General features: G+C 40.1%; 1 protein-coding gene and 1 pseudogene across 7 annotated transcripts in view; both read right to left on the bottom strand.

The window, feature by feature from the left end:
* Nucleotides 1-14,381, bottom strand: part of UGGT1 (UDP-glucose glycoprotein glucosyltransferase 1) — a 190,335-nt gene that overhangs the window by 21,624 nt on the left and 154,330 nt on the right. The window lies entirely within an intron of this gene.
* LOC118661132 lies at nt 5,979-9,694 on the bottom strand (annotated as a pseudogene).

Below are 14,381 nucleotides of genomic sequence, written 5' to 3'. Positions count from 1 at the left end.
GTAGAGCAAAAAACAGAATAAACAAAAATCTTTGAAAGAGAAGCTAACCAATGAGATGTCCATAGGAGACTTTGAAAAGAAAAGACATATTCCTGGGAATACAGAAGACCACGCACATGTGTAATGCCCTGCATATGCTTAGGGCTGTGTGCATAATCAAGAAAGACTTAGGATGGCTCTAAGCTTTCACCTCTGGCTGACCTTGAGGCTCCATACAAGGAGCAAGTGATGGCTAAGGTAGAGTTCTAAGGTGATTGATTGGCTGTTGAGGATGTGCCCCAACAGGCAACTGCAGGCCCTTGCCAAAAACTGGGGGGTTTTGGTGGTTCTGAGCACTTAAGGAAATCTCTGTTCCATTTTAGCTAACCTCCAAAAGCAAATCAGGGAGACAAACAATGCAGACTTCACAGAACTAGCTTAGAAGGCACAAAACAGACAACTAGTACAACAAGCAGCAACAACAAACCCTGGAGAAGGGGGTAATCTCATATCCAGAGTTGGCATACTATATAATTTCAAATGTTTAGTTTACAATGAAAATGAAGAGACATGCAAGTCAAAAATAGACAAAAAGCAAGAAAGTATTCCCTTATCATTGATGTTTCTTGATTTTAAAATAAAAGTTCCACTTCCTTTACTTTCTGAAGAAGTTATATAACAAAAGCTAGCATAATGTAAAAATATTAAAATTTATTTAAAATGTATTCAGGAGATTAAAAAGTATATATGAGAACGTTTTGTGAGCAATGTCCAAACAGTAAGATAAAGTTCACTCACATATATAACCCGTTTATATGTCTCACAGATCCTCATGATTCTGAATCCTCCCTTCACCCTTAACCTCTGCTAACTCTAGTACCTATTGGAAATTATTTTTAATCTCCAATGGATTATTCACTATTTGAATTATTCATGACCTATTTTTAATCCGAGCCACTGCATTGATGTTCAGAATATTTTTGAGCTGCCCTTTATGGAATACTAGTGACCCAATGCGTGAAATCGTGCGAGACCCAGACCTGCGGAAAGCCGCGCAAGGCCTGGTACCCCAGACCCCGCCGCGACCCGCAACTCCCCCCCCCCGAGTCCCACCACGCCGTGAGTCCCAGAGTCAAGTCCCAGAGTCTAATCCCCGCCCACCCGTGTGTGCCTCGCTGCGCACATAGCCCTGCCCATCCATACGTGCCTTACTACGCACACAGCCTCCTGATGAGCAGTCTTTGGTCATTATGGTTTTAGGACCACTGGATTTTTATAATATACTCTAGAGGCCCAGTGCACGAAATTCATGCATGAGGTGGGGTCCCCTCCGCCCAGCCTGCACCCTCTCAAATCTGGGACCCCTCAGACATGCCTCTCACAATCCAGTACTGCTGGCTCCCAACTGCTCACCTGCCTGCCTGCCTGATTGCCCCTTACTGGCACCCCTGCCGGCCTGATCACCCGTAACTGCCTCTGCCTGCCAACAGGTCACCCCCAACTGCTCCCCTGCTGGCCTGGTCGCCCCCAATTGCCCCACCTGCCAGCCTGGTCACCTCTCACTGCACCCCTCTGCCAACCTGGTCGCCCCAAACTGCTCCCCGCTGCTGACCTGGTCGCCCCTCACTGCCCCCCTCCCCCCCGCCGGCCTGGTTATCCCCAACTGCCCCCTCCTGCTGGCCTGGTCACCCCCAACTGTGCCCCCCTGCCAGCTTGGTTGCCCCTCACTGCCCCGCCCCCACCAACTGGGTCGTCCCACTCAGCCTGGTGTTCAGTTGTTTGGTTGTCCCTCACTAACCCCCCTGCCGCCCTTATCGCACCACACAGCCTGTTTGGTCGTCCGTTCAGTTGTTTCGGATGTGACGGCCCCGAGATCGATATATATATATATATATATATATATATATATATATATTTTTTTTTTTTAAAATTTACAAAGAAAAATTATATGGTATTTTCATTAGTAAAACACAGGCCAAAAAATGTAGAAAAATAAGATTTTTCACAATGCATTAAAATTTGGTGATGATTTATTATTTAACCAGCTCACTACTTCTCTCATTTAGTAAAGTCTAAGAATGCACTTACTTATCATGTACTATGAAATTTATAGATACACTGAAGCTCCAGCTACTTAAACTAACTTGCGTAGATCTCAGCATTTGTCTCAGACCTCTCCCACAATTCATTCATACTATAGTCTTGTAATGCCATTATGTATGTATTTTAAAATATTTTCCCCTCCTTTGGCTCTATTTTTGTTCACCAGTTTATGTTGTTCATTAGATTCCACAAATGAGTGAGATAGTGTGATATTTATCTTTCTGCGACTGGCTTATTTCGCTTAGCATAATGCTCTCCAGGTCCATCCATGCTGTTGCAAATGGTGAGTTCCTTCTTTTTTACAGTAGTGTAGTATTCCATTGTGTAGATGTACCACAGTTTTTTAATCCACTCATCTGCTGATGGGCACTTAGGCTGTTTCCAGATCTTAGCTATTGTAAATTGTGCTGCTATGAACATAGGGGTGCATATATCCTTTCTGACTGCTATTTCTTATTTATTGGGGTATATTCCTAGAAGTGGGATTATTGGGTCAAATGGGAGTTGCATTTTTAATTTACGCCATACTGTTTTCACAGTGGCTGCACCAGTCTGCATTCCCACCAGCAGTGCACGAGGGTTCCTTTTCTCCACATCCTCTCCAGCACTTGTCATCTGTTGATTTGTTGATAATAATTCTGACAGGTGTGAGATGGTACCTAATTGTTGTTTTGATTTCATCTCTTGGATGATTAGTGACTTTGAGCATGTTTTCATATATCTCTTGGCCTTCTTTATGTCCTCTTTTGTAAAGTTCTAGGTCCTTTGCCCATTTTTTGATTGGATTGTTTGTCTTCCTTTTTTTAAGTTGTATGGGTTCCTTTTAAATTTTGGAGATTAAAATCTTATCAGAGATAACATTAGCAAATATATTCTCCAATACATGGGCTTTCTTGTTGTTTTGTTGGTTTCTTTTGCTGTGCAGAAGCATTTTATTTTGATGTAGTTCCATTTGTTTGTTTTCTCATTAGTTTCCATTACCTTAGGACAGTGGTTCTCAACCTGTGGGCCGCGACCCCTTTAGGGGTCGAACAACCCTTCACAGGGGTTGCCTAAGACCATCGGAAAACACATATATAATTACATAGTGTTTTTGTGATTAATCACTATGCTTTATGTTCAATTTGTAACAATGAAAATACATCCTGCATATCAGATATTTACATTACGATTCATAACAGTAGCAAAATTACAGTTATGAAGTAGCAATGAAAATAATTTTATGGTTGGGGATCACAACATGAGGAACTGTATTAAAGGGTCGTGGCATTAGGTAGGTTGAGAACCACTGCCTTAGGAGATATTGCTTTGACATATGTCTAATATTGTGCTGCCTATGGATTCTTGTAAGATTTTTATGTTTTCCCATCTTATGTTTAAGTCCTTTATCCATTTTGAGTTTATTTTTACATATGGTGTAAGTTGGTAATCTAGTTTTTCTTTTGCATATATATGTCCAATTTTCCCATCATTTATTGAAGAGGCTGTCTTGACTCCATTGTGTATTCTTGCCTCCTTTGTCAAATACTGAACATAATGGCTTGTGTCGATTTCTGGGTTCTCTGTTCTGTTTCATTGGTCTATATGTCTGTTTTTGTGCCAGTACAAGGCAGTTTTGAGAAGAGTGGCTTTGTAGTAAAGCTCGATATCTGGCATTGTGATCCCTCCAACTTTGTTCTTCTTTCTCAAGATTGCTGCAGTTATTTGGGGTCTTTTTTTATTCCATATGAATTTTAGGAGAGTTTGTTCTAGGTCTGTGAAATATTCCATTGATATATTAATAGGGATTGCACTGAATCTATAGATTGCTTTGGGTAGTATGGACATTTTAATGATGTTGATTCTATCAATCCATGAACATGGTATATTCTTCCATTTGTTTATGCCTTCTTTTATCTCCTTTTTCAATGTCCTGTAGTTTTCCGAATACAGGTCTTTTACCTCCTTAGCTAAGTTTATTCCTAGGTATCCAAACATTTTTGGTGCAATGGTAAATGGGATTTTTTTTTTAAGTTTCTCTTTCTGTTAGTTCATTATTGGTGTATAAAAAATCCATAGGTTTCTGGATGTTAATTTTATATCCTCCTACATTGCTAAATTCATTTATTAAGTGTAGCAGTTTTTTGATGGAGTCTATGTACAATATCATGTCAATATCATGTACAGTTTCTATGTACAATATCATGTCATCTGTGAATAATGAGAGTTTTACTTCTTTTCCAAATTGGATGCCTTTTATTTCTTCTTCTTGTCTAATCACTATGGCTAGGACTTCCAGTACTATGTCAAACAGGAGTGGTGAAAGTGGGCATCCCTGTCTTGTTCCTGTTCTTAGGGGAAATGGTTTGTTTTTTCCCATTGAGTATGATGTTGGCTATAGGTTTGTCATACATGGCCTTTATCATGTTGAGATATGCTCCCTCTATTCCAACTTTGCTGAGAGTTATAAAAAAAATGGGTGTTGGATCTTGTCGAACACTTTTTCTGCGTCTATTGATATGATCATGTGATTTTTGTCTTCTAATTTATGTGATGTATCACATCTTTTGATTTGTGAATATTGTACCAGCCTTGCATCCCTAGAATAAATCCCACTTGGTCATGGGTGTGATCTTTTTAATATATTGCTGGATGCAATTTGCTAATATTTTTTGAGGATTTTAGCATCCATGTTTATCAGGGATATTGGCCTGTAATTCTCTTTCTTTGTAGTGTCTTTATCTGGTTTTGGAATTAGGATAATACTGGGCTCATAAAAAGAGTTTGGAAGTGTTCCTTCCTCTTGGGTTTTCTGAAATAGTTTGAGAAGTATAGGTGTTTTTCTTTGAATGTTTTGGAAAAATTCCCCTGTGAAGCCATCTGAACCTGAGCTTTTGTTTGTTGAGTTTTTATTATTACTGCTTCTATTTCATTGGTTGTTATTGGCCTATTCAGGTTTTTTGATTCTTCCTGATTCAGTTTTGAAAGATTGTATTTTTCTGGGAATTTCATCCACATTGTCCAGCTTGTTGGCATATAGTTGTTCATAGTATTTCCTTACAATCCTTTGTATTTCTCTGGTGTCCGTGGTTACTTCTTGATTTTCATTTCTGATTTACTTGGATCCTCCCTCTGTTTCTTGATGAGTCTGGCTAATGGTTTATCAATTTTGTTTATCCTTTCAAAGAACTAGCTCTTGGTCTCATTGACTTTTTTTTTTTCTGAGTCTCTATGTTATTCCTGCTCTAATCTTATTATTTCCTCCCTTTTCTTATCCTGGGCTTTTCTTGTTGTTCTCTTTCTAGTTCTTTAAGTTGTACAGTTAAATAGTTTATTGATGATTTTCTTTCTTTCTCTTCTCTTTTCTTTTTTGAGGTATGCCTGTAGTGCTATGAACTTCCCTCTCAGGACTGCCTTTGCTGTGTCCCAGAGATTTTGGGTTGTTGGGTGTTCATTTTCATTTGTTTCCAGGAAGTTTTTTTAAAATTTCTTTCTTGATCTTGCTGATAACCCATTCATTGTTTAATAATGTGCTATTTGGCCTCCATGTGTTTGAATGTTTTTGGGTGTTTTTACTCTAGTTGATTTCTAATTTCATTCCACTGTGATCTGAGAAGATGCTTGATATGATTTCAATCTTCTTAAACGTGTAAAGACTTGTTTTGTGTCCTAACCTGTGGTATATCTTTGTGAATGATCCAAGTGCACTTGAGAAGAATGTATATTTTGCTGCATTGGGGTGAAATGTTCTATAAATGTCTATTAAATCCATCTGATCCGGTGTGTCCTTTAGAGTCTCTGATTCCTTGTTAAGTTTTTGTCTGGAAGATCTGTCAAGTGAAGTCAGAGGGGTGTTAAAGTCCCCTACTATGATTGTATTGTTGTTGATCTCTCCATTAAAGACCTCTACAAATTTTTTTTATACATTTAGGTGCACCTATCCATTGGGTGCATATATGTTTACCCAGGTTATATCCTCTTGTTGGATCGATCCCTTTAGTATTATATAGTTGTCTATATAATACTTTGTTATCTCTTATGATGGCCTTCAATTTAAAGTCTATCTTGTCAGATATGAGTATTGCTATTCTACCTTTTTTTTCTTTTCCATTTGCATGGAAAAATTTTTTCCATCCCTTCACTTTCATCATGTGTTTCTTTCTTTCTTTTTTCTTTTTTAATAACATCTGGGAATTTATTCAATTTTTAGGGATCCAATATTATAAAAGTTCCAGTAATGTCATTAAAAAATGAACATATACCTATTAAGAAATGTAGTGAAAATTGTTTAATCATTTTAGCAGTCAAAATACAACGTTAATATTGGTGTTTTGATGTCTGAAACAGCAATAATTTTGCCATATGCATCTTAATCTTTTATATCATTCATTTTAAGTTGATGGTTAATTCAAAAACTGAGTTTTAATCAAAGCTGTTTTCAAACATTGTCATAATGTCACGCTGAAGAGTCATATCAATGGTACCAGCCGTTGCTTCTCTCCTCCTCCGCTCTTGCTCTCTCTCCCTTGCTAAATTACGGTCTTTGAGAAGCCCACGGCTACTCTTCTCTTGAGCTTCCAGTGACTGCTGATGTTCTTTTTGCTTGTCTCCAAGGCACTTGTTTGGCATCTTATTTGAAAAGGATTCTAGAGTGGAGCCAGGGTGCCTTTGATTTTCTTGAAATACTTTGGGTTCCATTGTATTCTTTTCCAGATGTTTCCGTATTAGTTCCTGTGTTCGAGCTTTTACTTCCTTCTCTACTGCTGCTTTTCTAAACTGGTTGAAGAGCTCATCTGAGGATTTCCGTACACCTGAAGTTTTAACTGGTTTGCCTAAACTTTTCCAACAGTCAGCATTCTTGATTTTTATATCCTTCTGCACAGAAACTTGACATTCAGACTCGACCGCCATTGTGTCATCCCCAAACTGATGCATCACAGTTAGGCCATTCAAGTGCTTTTCAGAACCACCTGAGAAAGGCAGGATTTGTAAAGGTGAAATGTTTTTCACCCTCGGTTTATGTTCTAATTCTTGATGATTAATTGCTAACTGGTGGTGATCTGGTGCGGTTCCACTTGAATGTGTAGTCTGATGAAAAAGGGCAATAGTACTAGAGGTTGTATCTTGCATATAAGATTGTATCGTTACTTTCTCTTTAGAAGGAGATCCATTCTGTTTCACTTCAGTAAATTTAGGTAACATTTCTGATTCGGAATCACTGCTGTCTGAAGTAACTGAATCACCGCTACTACTTGCAGACGCTGACGAACTGCTGCTGCTGTCTCTCAACCAGGAACCAATTCCAACAACAGCTGTGGATGATGGCGTTTTCTCAGATTTTGTTTGGCATTTTCTGGAATTTACTGATTATTGACATCTACTAATTGCTTTTCCAACTCCTGTTTTTACTGTGCATGAAGTTCTTCATTTGACTTCATAATTTTCTTACCACGAGGTTTTAGTGGTCTTTTTCTTAGACATGCGGCAACATATTTTTCTAGCTCTCTCAGTTTTGTTGTTTTCAGTGTTTTAGTCTATTTCTATCTCCTCATGGTTGGAATTTCTCAGTGAAGGTTCTCTTGATTGTATTATATGAACGATTTTTCCAAGTTTATCTCCAGGGAGTTTGGTTATATCCAAACTTAACCGCCTTTTCTCATCATGGCTCATAGGTTTAGCATTATCTTTATCCTCAGATTTCAGAGCCAACACTGGTTGCTGCCTCTTCTTTGGCTCATTGCTCTTAGATTTCTCCTTTAATTTCATTTGCTTAACCTTCTTTCTTGGATTTTCATCTATGTTATTAACCTTTCTTTTTTTCTTTTCCTATTTAGATCTGTCATTTTTTTAGCTTATGGAGTAGTACTTGGGATAGAACAGTTGCTGATGAACAGCTTTAAGCTGCTTCTGAAGCCTTGCAATACACTGAACTTGGTCATCTTCAGAATCACCAGAAGAGTTATCTTCAGAGGAAGTTTCAGTACTGCTTTCTCTACCAAGGGACTTTGTGATATCTGTTTTGATATTATATACAGGCTTACTCTCAACAGGTTCATCTGGGATCTTTGCAAAATGCATTTCAAAAACATCCTGGAGCATTCTTGCAATTGTCACTACTTCATGATCTGGAGGACTGTATCTGTAGCAATTCATGAACATTAATCTAACATCTGCAGCAAATTCATATACATCCTTATATTCTTGGTTGTCCATTTTTCTCTTGATAGTTCCAAGATCCATTGGATTTTTCACAATGTCATAGTAGTTATGGAGTCCCAATGCATTAACATCAACAGGATTATAAAAAGGCCATGCATATGAAAAGTGCTTCTTTGCAAACAGTTCTTTCAGAATCTCACTACAGTGCCTTAATGGTTCAGTTACTTTAACTTTATATTGTTGCTGAGAATTCTTCCGCCCACTTTCTTTTATGGGTGGCATTTTTGCTGGGTTTTTTTTCTGTAAGTGCTGGGGAAGGTTCACCACTTGCTTTAACTGCTGAAGTTGTAGGAGTTGTTGTATCTGCTTTCCTCTTTATACCCTTTGTAACCTGGGCCACTGTTTGTGAGGTAGAGTTGGGTGGAGCACCTTGTGCCATATTTAAAGGAGAAGTAGATGTTTCAGGAAATACAGAGGGACTCACTTGCGGCTTAAATACTTTTTCTGATCCTTTAGGAGACTGTTTTTCTTTAACAGAAGAAACTACTACATTCTGTTGAGTGCCTTTCTTTATTCTTTCCTTACCACCCACAACTTGCTCTATTTTTGGCATCTGTAATAATTTCTGTTTAAATAAATTCTCTAGAGCTTGTACCATAAGAACAATGTCATCTTCAGGCTTATTGTATAAATAACAACTCGAGAACATTGTTCTGAAGTCTTCTATGCATTCTGAAGCCTTCACATAATACTTATTTTCCAAGCGCTTCTTAATTGTACTTAAATCCATTGGGTTTTTGATAATGGTGTAATAATCAAGCAACTCTAGTTTCACGGCATCCACAGGCTGCTGAAAAGGCCAGGAAAAACTATGCTTTCATAAAGCCTTCGAGACAACTTTTCGTAGATACTGCAGTTGATTTGTCAATCTCCCATTTTCCTTAGTATTTATATTCTCTGGTGGTGGAGAGGTTAATAATAGCTATTTGTCTACTTGGCAGAGACATTCTTAATTGCTTCAAATTCTGATATTCTAATGTCTACAAATACATGTCCTTTTTCTATATAAGTACTAGAAGTTGTTTAGTTTTAGATGATTTAGGTTATTTCAATCTTTCACAGTATTTCTGTTTTTCTAAGACACAAATTGACGTCTTAGCAGGAAAAGTCTGTAAGTTTCTCGATTACAGGATCCTCCCCAGCTCAGGGCTCGTCAATGTGTTTCTTTCACATCAATACTTCTCTTTCTCTCTCTGTCTTATAAGAAGGATCTTGTCTGATCACCCCCTGGAGCTTGCACAGGATAAAATGGTGCAGGCAGCGGTTCTCCACAGTTCTCCACCAACCATCGCCGCCAGCTCTCGCCCCGATGGCGGCTCCATGTGTGTTTCTTTTGTTCTGAAGTGGGTCTCTTGTAGACAGCATATAATTGGGTCATGTTTTTGTTTCCATCCCACTACCCTATGTCTTTTGATTGGAGCATTTAATCCATTTAAATTTAGGGTTATAATTGAGAGGTACTTATTTATAGCCATTTTAATTCTGTATGGCTAGATTTCTCTGTTTCTTCTTCTTAGCAATCCCTCACAGCAGTCCCTTTAGCATTTCTTATAATGCTGGCTTGGTGATGATGTACTCTTTTAGCCTTTTTTTTTGGTCTGGGAAGCTCTTTATTTGACCGTCTATTTTGAATGATAGCCTTGCTGGATATAATAATCTTGGTCTCAGATCCTTGCTTTTCATTACCTTGAGTTCTTCATGCCATTCCCTTAGGGCCTGTAGAATTTCTGATGAGAAATCAGGTGTGAGCCTTATGGAAACTCCTTTGTAGTAACAGTTTGCTTTTCTCTTGTTGCCTTTAAGATTCTCTGTCTTTAATAATTAGCATTTTAATTATGATGTGTCCAGGCGTGTAACTGTTTGGGTTCTTCTTATTTGGGGTTCTCTGTGCCTCCTGAACTTGTGTGACTTTTTCCTTTACCAGGTTAGGGAAGTTTTCTGCCATTATTTCTTCAAACTCCTTCTCCTTCCTCCCTTTCTGCCTCTTCAGGCACACCTGCTATTCTAATACTGTTATATTTCGCGGTGTCCCACAGGTGCCTTAAGCTGTCCTCTTGTTTTTTAATTGTTTTTTTCTTTTTGGTTCTCTGATATTTTCAACTCTGTCTTCTAATTCACTGATTCAATCCTCAGGTTCTCTTAATCTGCTATGTATTTTTTCTAATGTGTCTTTTACTTGTGTTATGTCATTCTTCATCTCAGACTATTCTTTTTTCATAGTTAATATATATATTTTTCATACTGTTGAGCATTTTTACCATCATTACTCTGAACTCTTGTTTTAGATAAATTTCTTATCTCTGCTTCATTTATCTCTTCTGGAGAATTTGCTATTTTTTTCATTTGGGGGTTGTTTCTTTGTCTCCTCATTTTGGTTGTCTGTTTGGGTTTGTGACTATGTTTTAGGTATATCCTCTACACCTCTCAATCTCCAGTGCAGGACAGTGTTAAAAGGCTGTTTCTGACTCACTGGATCAAGCAAATACTCAAAGCCTCCAGAGACAGCCTAGGTATACAGACTAAGGATTCCGACTTAAATTGCCCCCAGGCAATTGTCCTCAGTCTTAGGGAGAGTTTTTTTTTCCCAACAGGGTGGGACAGTTGCTTCTGCCTAGAAGCTAATTATTACTTTTAATCTCTTAAGTCGCCTCAGAGAAAGGTGTTTTCCAATAGGGTGTGTCAACTGTCTTCCCCCCAGGCAAGGCAGATGTCTATGTGGGAAAGATGTCCTCCGTTGTATGAGGGAATAACTCGGCCCAGGAAACTTGGGGTGTCTGCCTTCTGAGCTCTATAACCCAAGTCCCCAGTCCTGGATTCTGCTCTCACAGGTCCAGTCCACATCACACTCCCTCTGCCAGAGCACAAGGTGGGTGACTCCACAGTGAATTTTTGTGCACTGCCTCCTCAAGAGGGTGCCCGACCTTTCAGCTGCCACACCCTGGCAGATAGCACCCCACTGCTTTTCACAGCTAGACGTTATGTGGGTACCCTCCTCAGATTTGGTGCTCTCTGTTGGGGAACCCAGCTTGGGGATTAGATCCCAGAGCTCTCAGTGCCCCACCCACCACAGCTGAGATATCTCTCTGGGACTTCAGTTGCCGTCTGTGGGTGCCCAGCCAGCCCTTTCATGCCTCCACCCCTCCTATCAGTCTTTATGCAGTCTCCACCTTTGGTCCTTGAGTATTAGGGTTCTCTATTGTGAGTTTTCCATTGATTATTCAGAAAGCCTTTCTGTATTTCAGTTGTAATTCCAGCTTGTTCCTGGGAGCTTGTCTGTACAGCATCCACCTACTCGGCTGCCACTTATAATTCTTTACTCATTATCTTAATTCACCATTGATGTTTCTATCTCTTGCCCTCTCCCTCTTTGAAATCAATAAAATTTATTTAGGAGTCAAGATGGCGGCTGACAGGACGGCAGTGAGAGAGCGTGAGTAAGTGAGGGAGCGAAAGGGGAGTGTGTGGACATGTGTGGGGGGTGTGTGTGTGTGTGTGTGTGTGTGTGAGTGAGGGACAGTTAGATCCTGCAGGACTTTTGGGGACTGACGGAGAGGACCCTCTTAGACAGGGAGCCCCTGTTACTGCTGCAAGCACTTCCGGGCAGCCACCATTGCCATATAAATCACACCATCTTGAAAGGGAGAGCTGCTGTGACTACAGCCCAGCCTCACCACCACCCAGAGTGGCCTCAGACACCACCCGGGACCTTACAGCCACTACGAAGAAAGACCCGCCACCACAGATGTAGACCCACAGACATCGGGACTCTAGCTTCCTCGGCCACAGGCTCCTGTGAGTCTCAGAGTGCACAACCTTCCCCGCGACCCGCCGCTGTGGCACAGGCCCTGCACATCCTGGCAACTGGGCTCTCCAGTGACTACTGAGGCGCGCAATGCTCCTGCCGACCCACCACTGTGAACAAAGGCCCCATGTGTCCTGGAGCCTGGGCTCTCTGGTGACTCTCAGGACACACACCCTCCCGCCAAGCCCTCTGCTTCAGTCACAGGCCCCACGTGACACAGCGCCTGGACCCTTTGGTGATAGCAAAAATGGGGAGACAAAGGAAAACCCCAAAGAAAAGAAAAGGAGGTATCACCAGAAGAGGAACTAAATAAAACAAAGGCATTCAATATGTCAGAAAAAGAATTCAGAGTAAAGGTCATACAGTTCATAAACAAAATGGATGAGAAAAATCAACAACCTATGTAAGAACCTAGAGGAAATAAAAAATGATATAGCTACAATAAAAAGCACAATGTAAGGTTTCAACAGTAGACTAGAAGAAGTGGAAGACTGAATAAGTGAGTTAGAAGATAGGGCAGGGAAATATACCCAATCTGAACAGTAACTGGAGAAAAAAAATTAGAAAGCAGGAGTAGAGCTTAAGGGAGCTTTGGGACAACGTGAAATGAAGTAACATACATATAAGAGGGGTGCCAGAAGGACAACAAGAGGAACAAGTATTAGAAAACATATTTGAAGAAATAATCAGAGAAAACCTCCCTGATTTGGGAAAGAAAGATCACACAAGCACAGAGTCTCAAACAAGATGAACCCCAAAAGATCCACACCAAGACATGTTGTACTTACAATGGCAAATATTAATCACAAAAAGAGAATCTTAAAGGCTGCAAGAGAGAGACATAGAGTTACCTACAAAGGATCTCCTATTAGGTTATCAAATGATTTCTCAACAGAAACATAACAGGCCAGAAGGGAATGGAATGAAGTATACAAAGTGATACAAAGTAAGGGACTGAATCTAGGAATACTCTATCCAACAAGGCTATCATTCAAAATTCAAGGGGAAATCAGGACCTTCGCAGACAAAAAAAAGTCTAAGGAAGTTTATCACTACCAAGCCAGCAATGCAAGAAATGTTAAAGGGACTGTTGTAAAAAGAAGAAAAAAGGAACACAGGCATAAAGAATGAAAATAGCTACAAACAAGTACCTATCAATAATAACCTTAAACGTAAATGTACTAAATACTCCCATCAAAAGAAATAGAGTGGCTGAATGCATAAGAAAACACGACCCATATATAAACTGTCTACAAAAGACCCACCTCAGAACAAGGGACTCACACAGACTGAAAGCAAAGGAATGGAAAATTTTTTCAGGCAAAAGAAAAAAAAAAGCTGGGATACCAATACTTATATCTGACAAAATAGACTTCAAAGTGAAGGCCATAACAAGAGATAAGAAAGGCCACTTCAAAATACTAAAGTGATCGATACAACAAGAGGATTTAACTCTGTGCACCCAATGCAGGAGCACCCAAATACATAAAAAAGCTTCTACAATAAGATATCAAGGGAGAGATCGACAGCAATACAATCATAGTAGGAGACTTTAATACCCCATTGACATCACTGGATAAATCCTCTAGACAAAAAAATCGGCAAAGAAACAGCAATTCTAAACAACCCACTAGATCACATGGAAATAATCGACTACTTCAGAACATTTCACCCCAAAGGTACAGAATATACATTCTTTTCAAGTGCACATTTTCAAAGACAGACCACATATTGGGACACAGGCAAAGTCTCTTCAAATTCAAGAAGACTGAAATCATATCAAGCATCTTCTCAGATCACAATGGCATAATATCTACACTAATAAAAGAGAAAAATGCAAATTAACCATCACTCCATCACTCCACCACACCCACCAGCCAATCAGAGCGACTATGCAAATTAGCCCAATAATCCAACAAGATGGCGGTTAATTTGCTTATGCAGGTGCCGAGCGAAGACTAAAGACAACTGAAGATAGCAGCGGCCACGGAGCTGAAGCGAGCAGGAGGCTTGGGTTGCTCCCAGTGACAGAGGAAGCCAAGCTTCCCGCCGGCCCTATACTCCGCTCAAGGTGGGGCTGGGGGCTTGGGTCGCAGCCCGCACCCTGGGCTCCGCTCAAGGGTCGTCAGGGGCGACCCAGGCTTCCAGCCAGCCCTGGCCTCCACTCGAGGAGCTGGAAAAAAAAAAAAAGGAGGGGCTGAGAGCAGCCAGAGCAGAGAAGCCAAGCCTCGCTGCTATGGCTGGACCAAAGGCCTGTGTCAGGAAGGCCTTATTGCGCAAATCTTCGTGCAACGGGCCA

Source organism: Myotis myotis, unplaced genomic scaffold, assembly GCF_014108235.1.
Source record: "Myotis myotis isolate mMyoMyo1 unplaced genomic scaffold, mMyoMyo1.p scaffold_m19_p_8, whole genome shotgun sequence".
NCBI classification, from domain to species: domain Eukaryota; kingdom Metazoa; phylum Chordata; class Mammalia; order Chiroptera; family Vespertilionidae; genus Myotis; species Myotis myotis.
The sequence above is the reverse complement of the archived record's forward strand: the minus strand, read 5'-3'. Positions and strand labels throughout refer to the sequence as shown.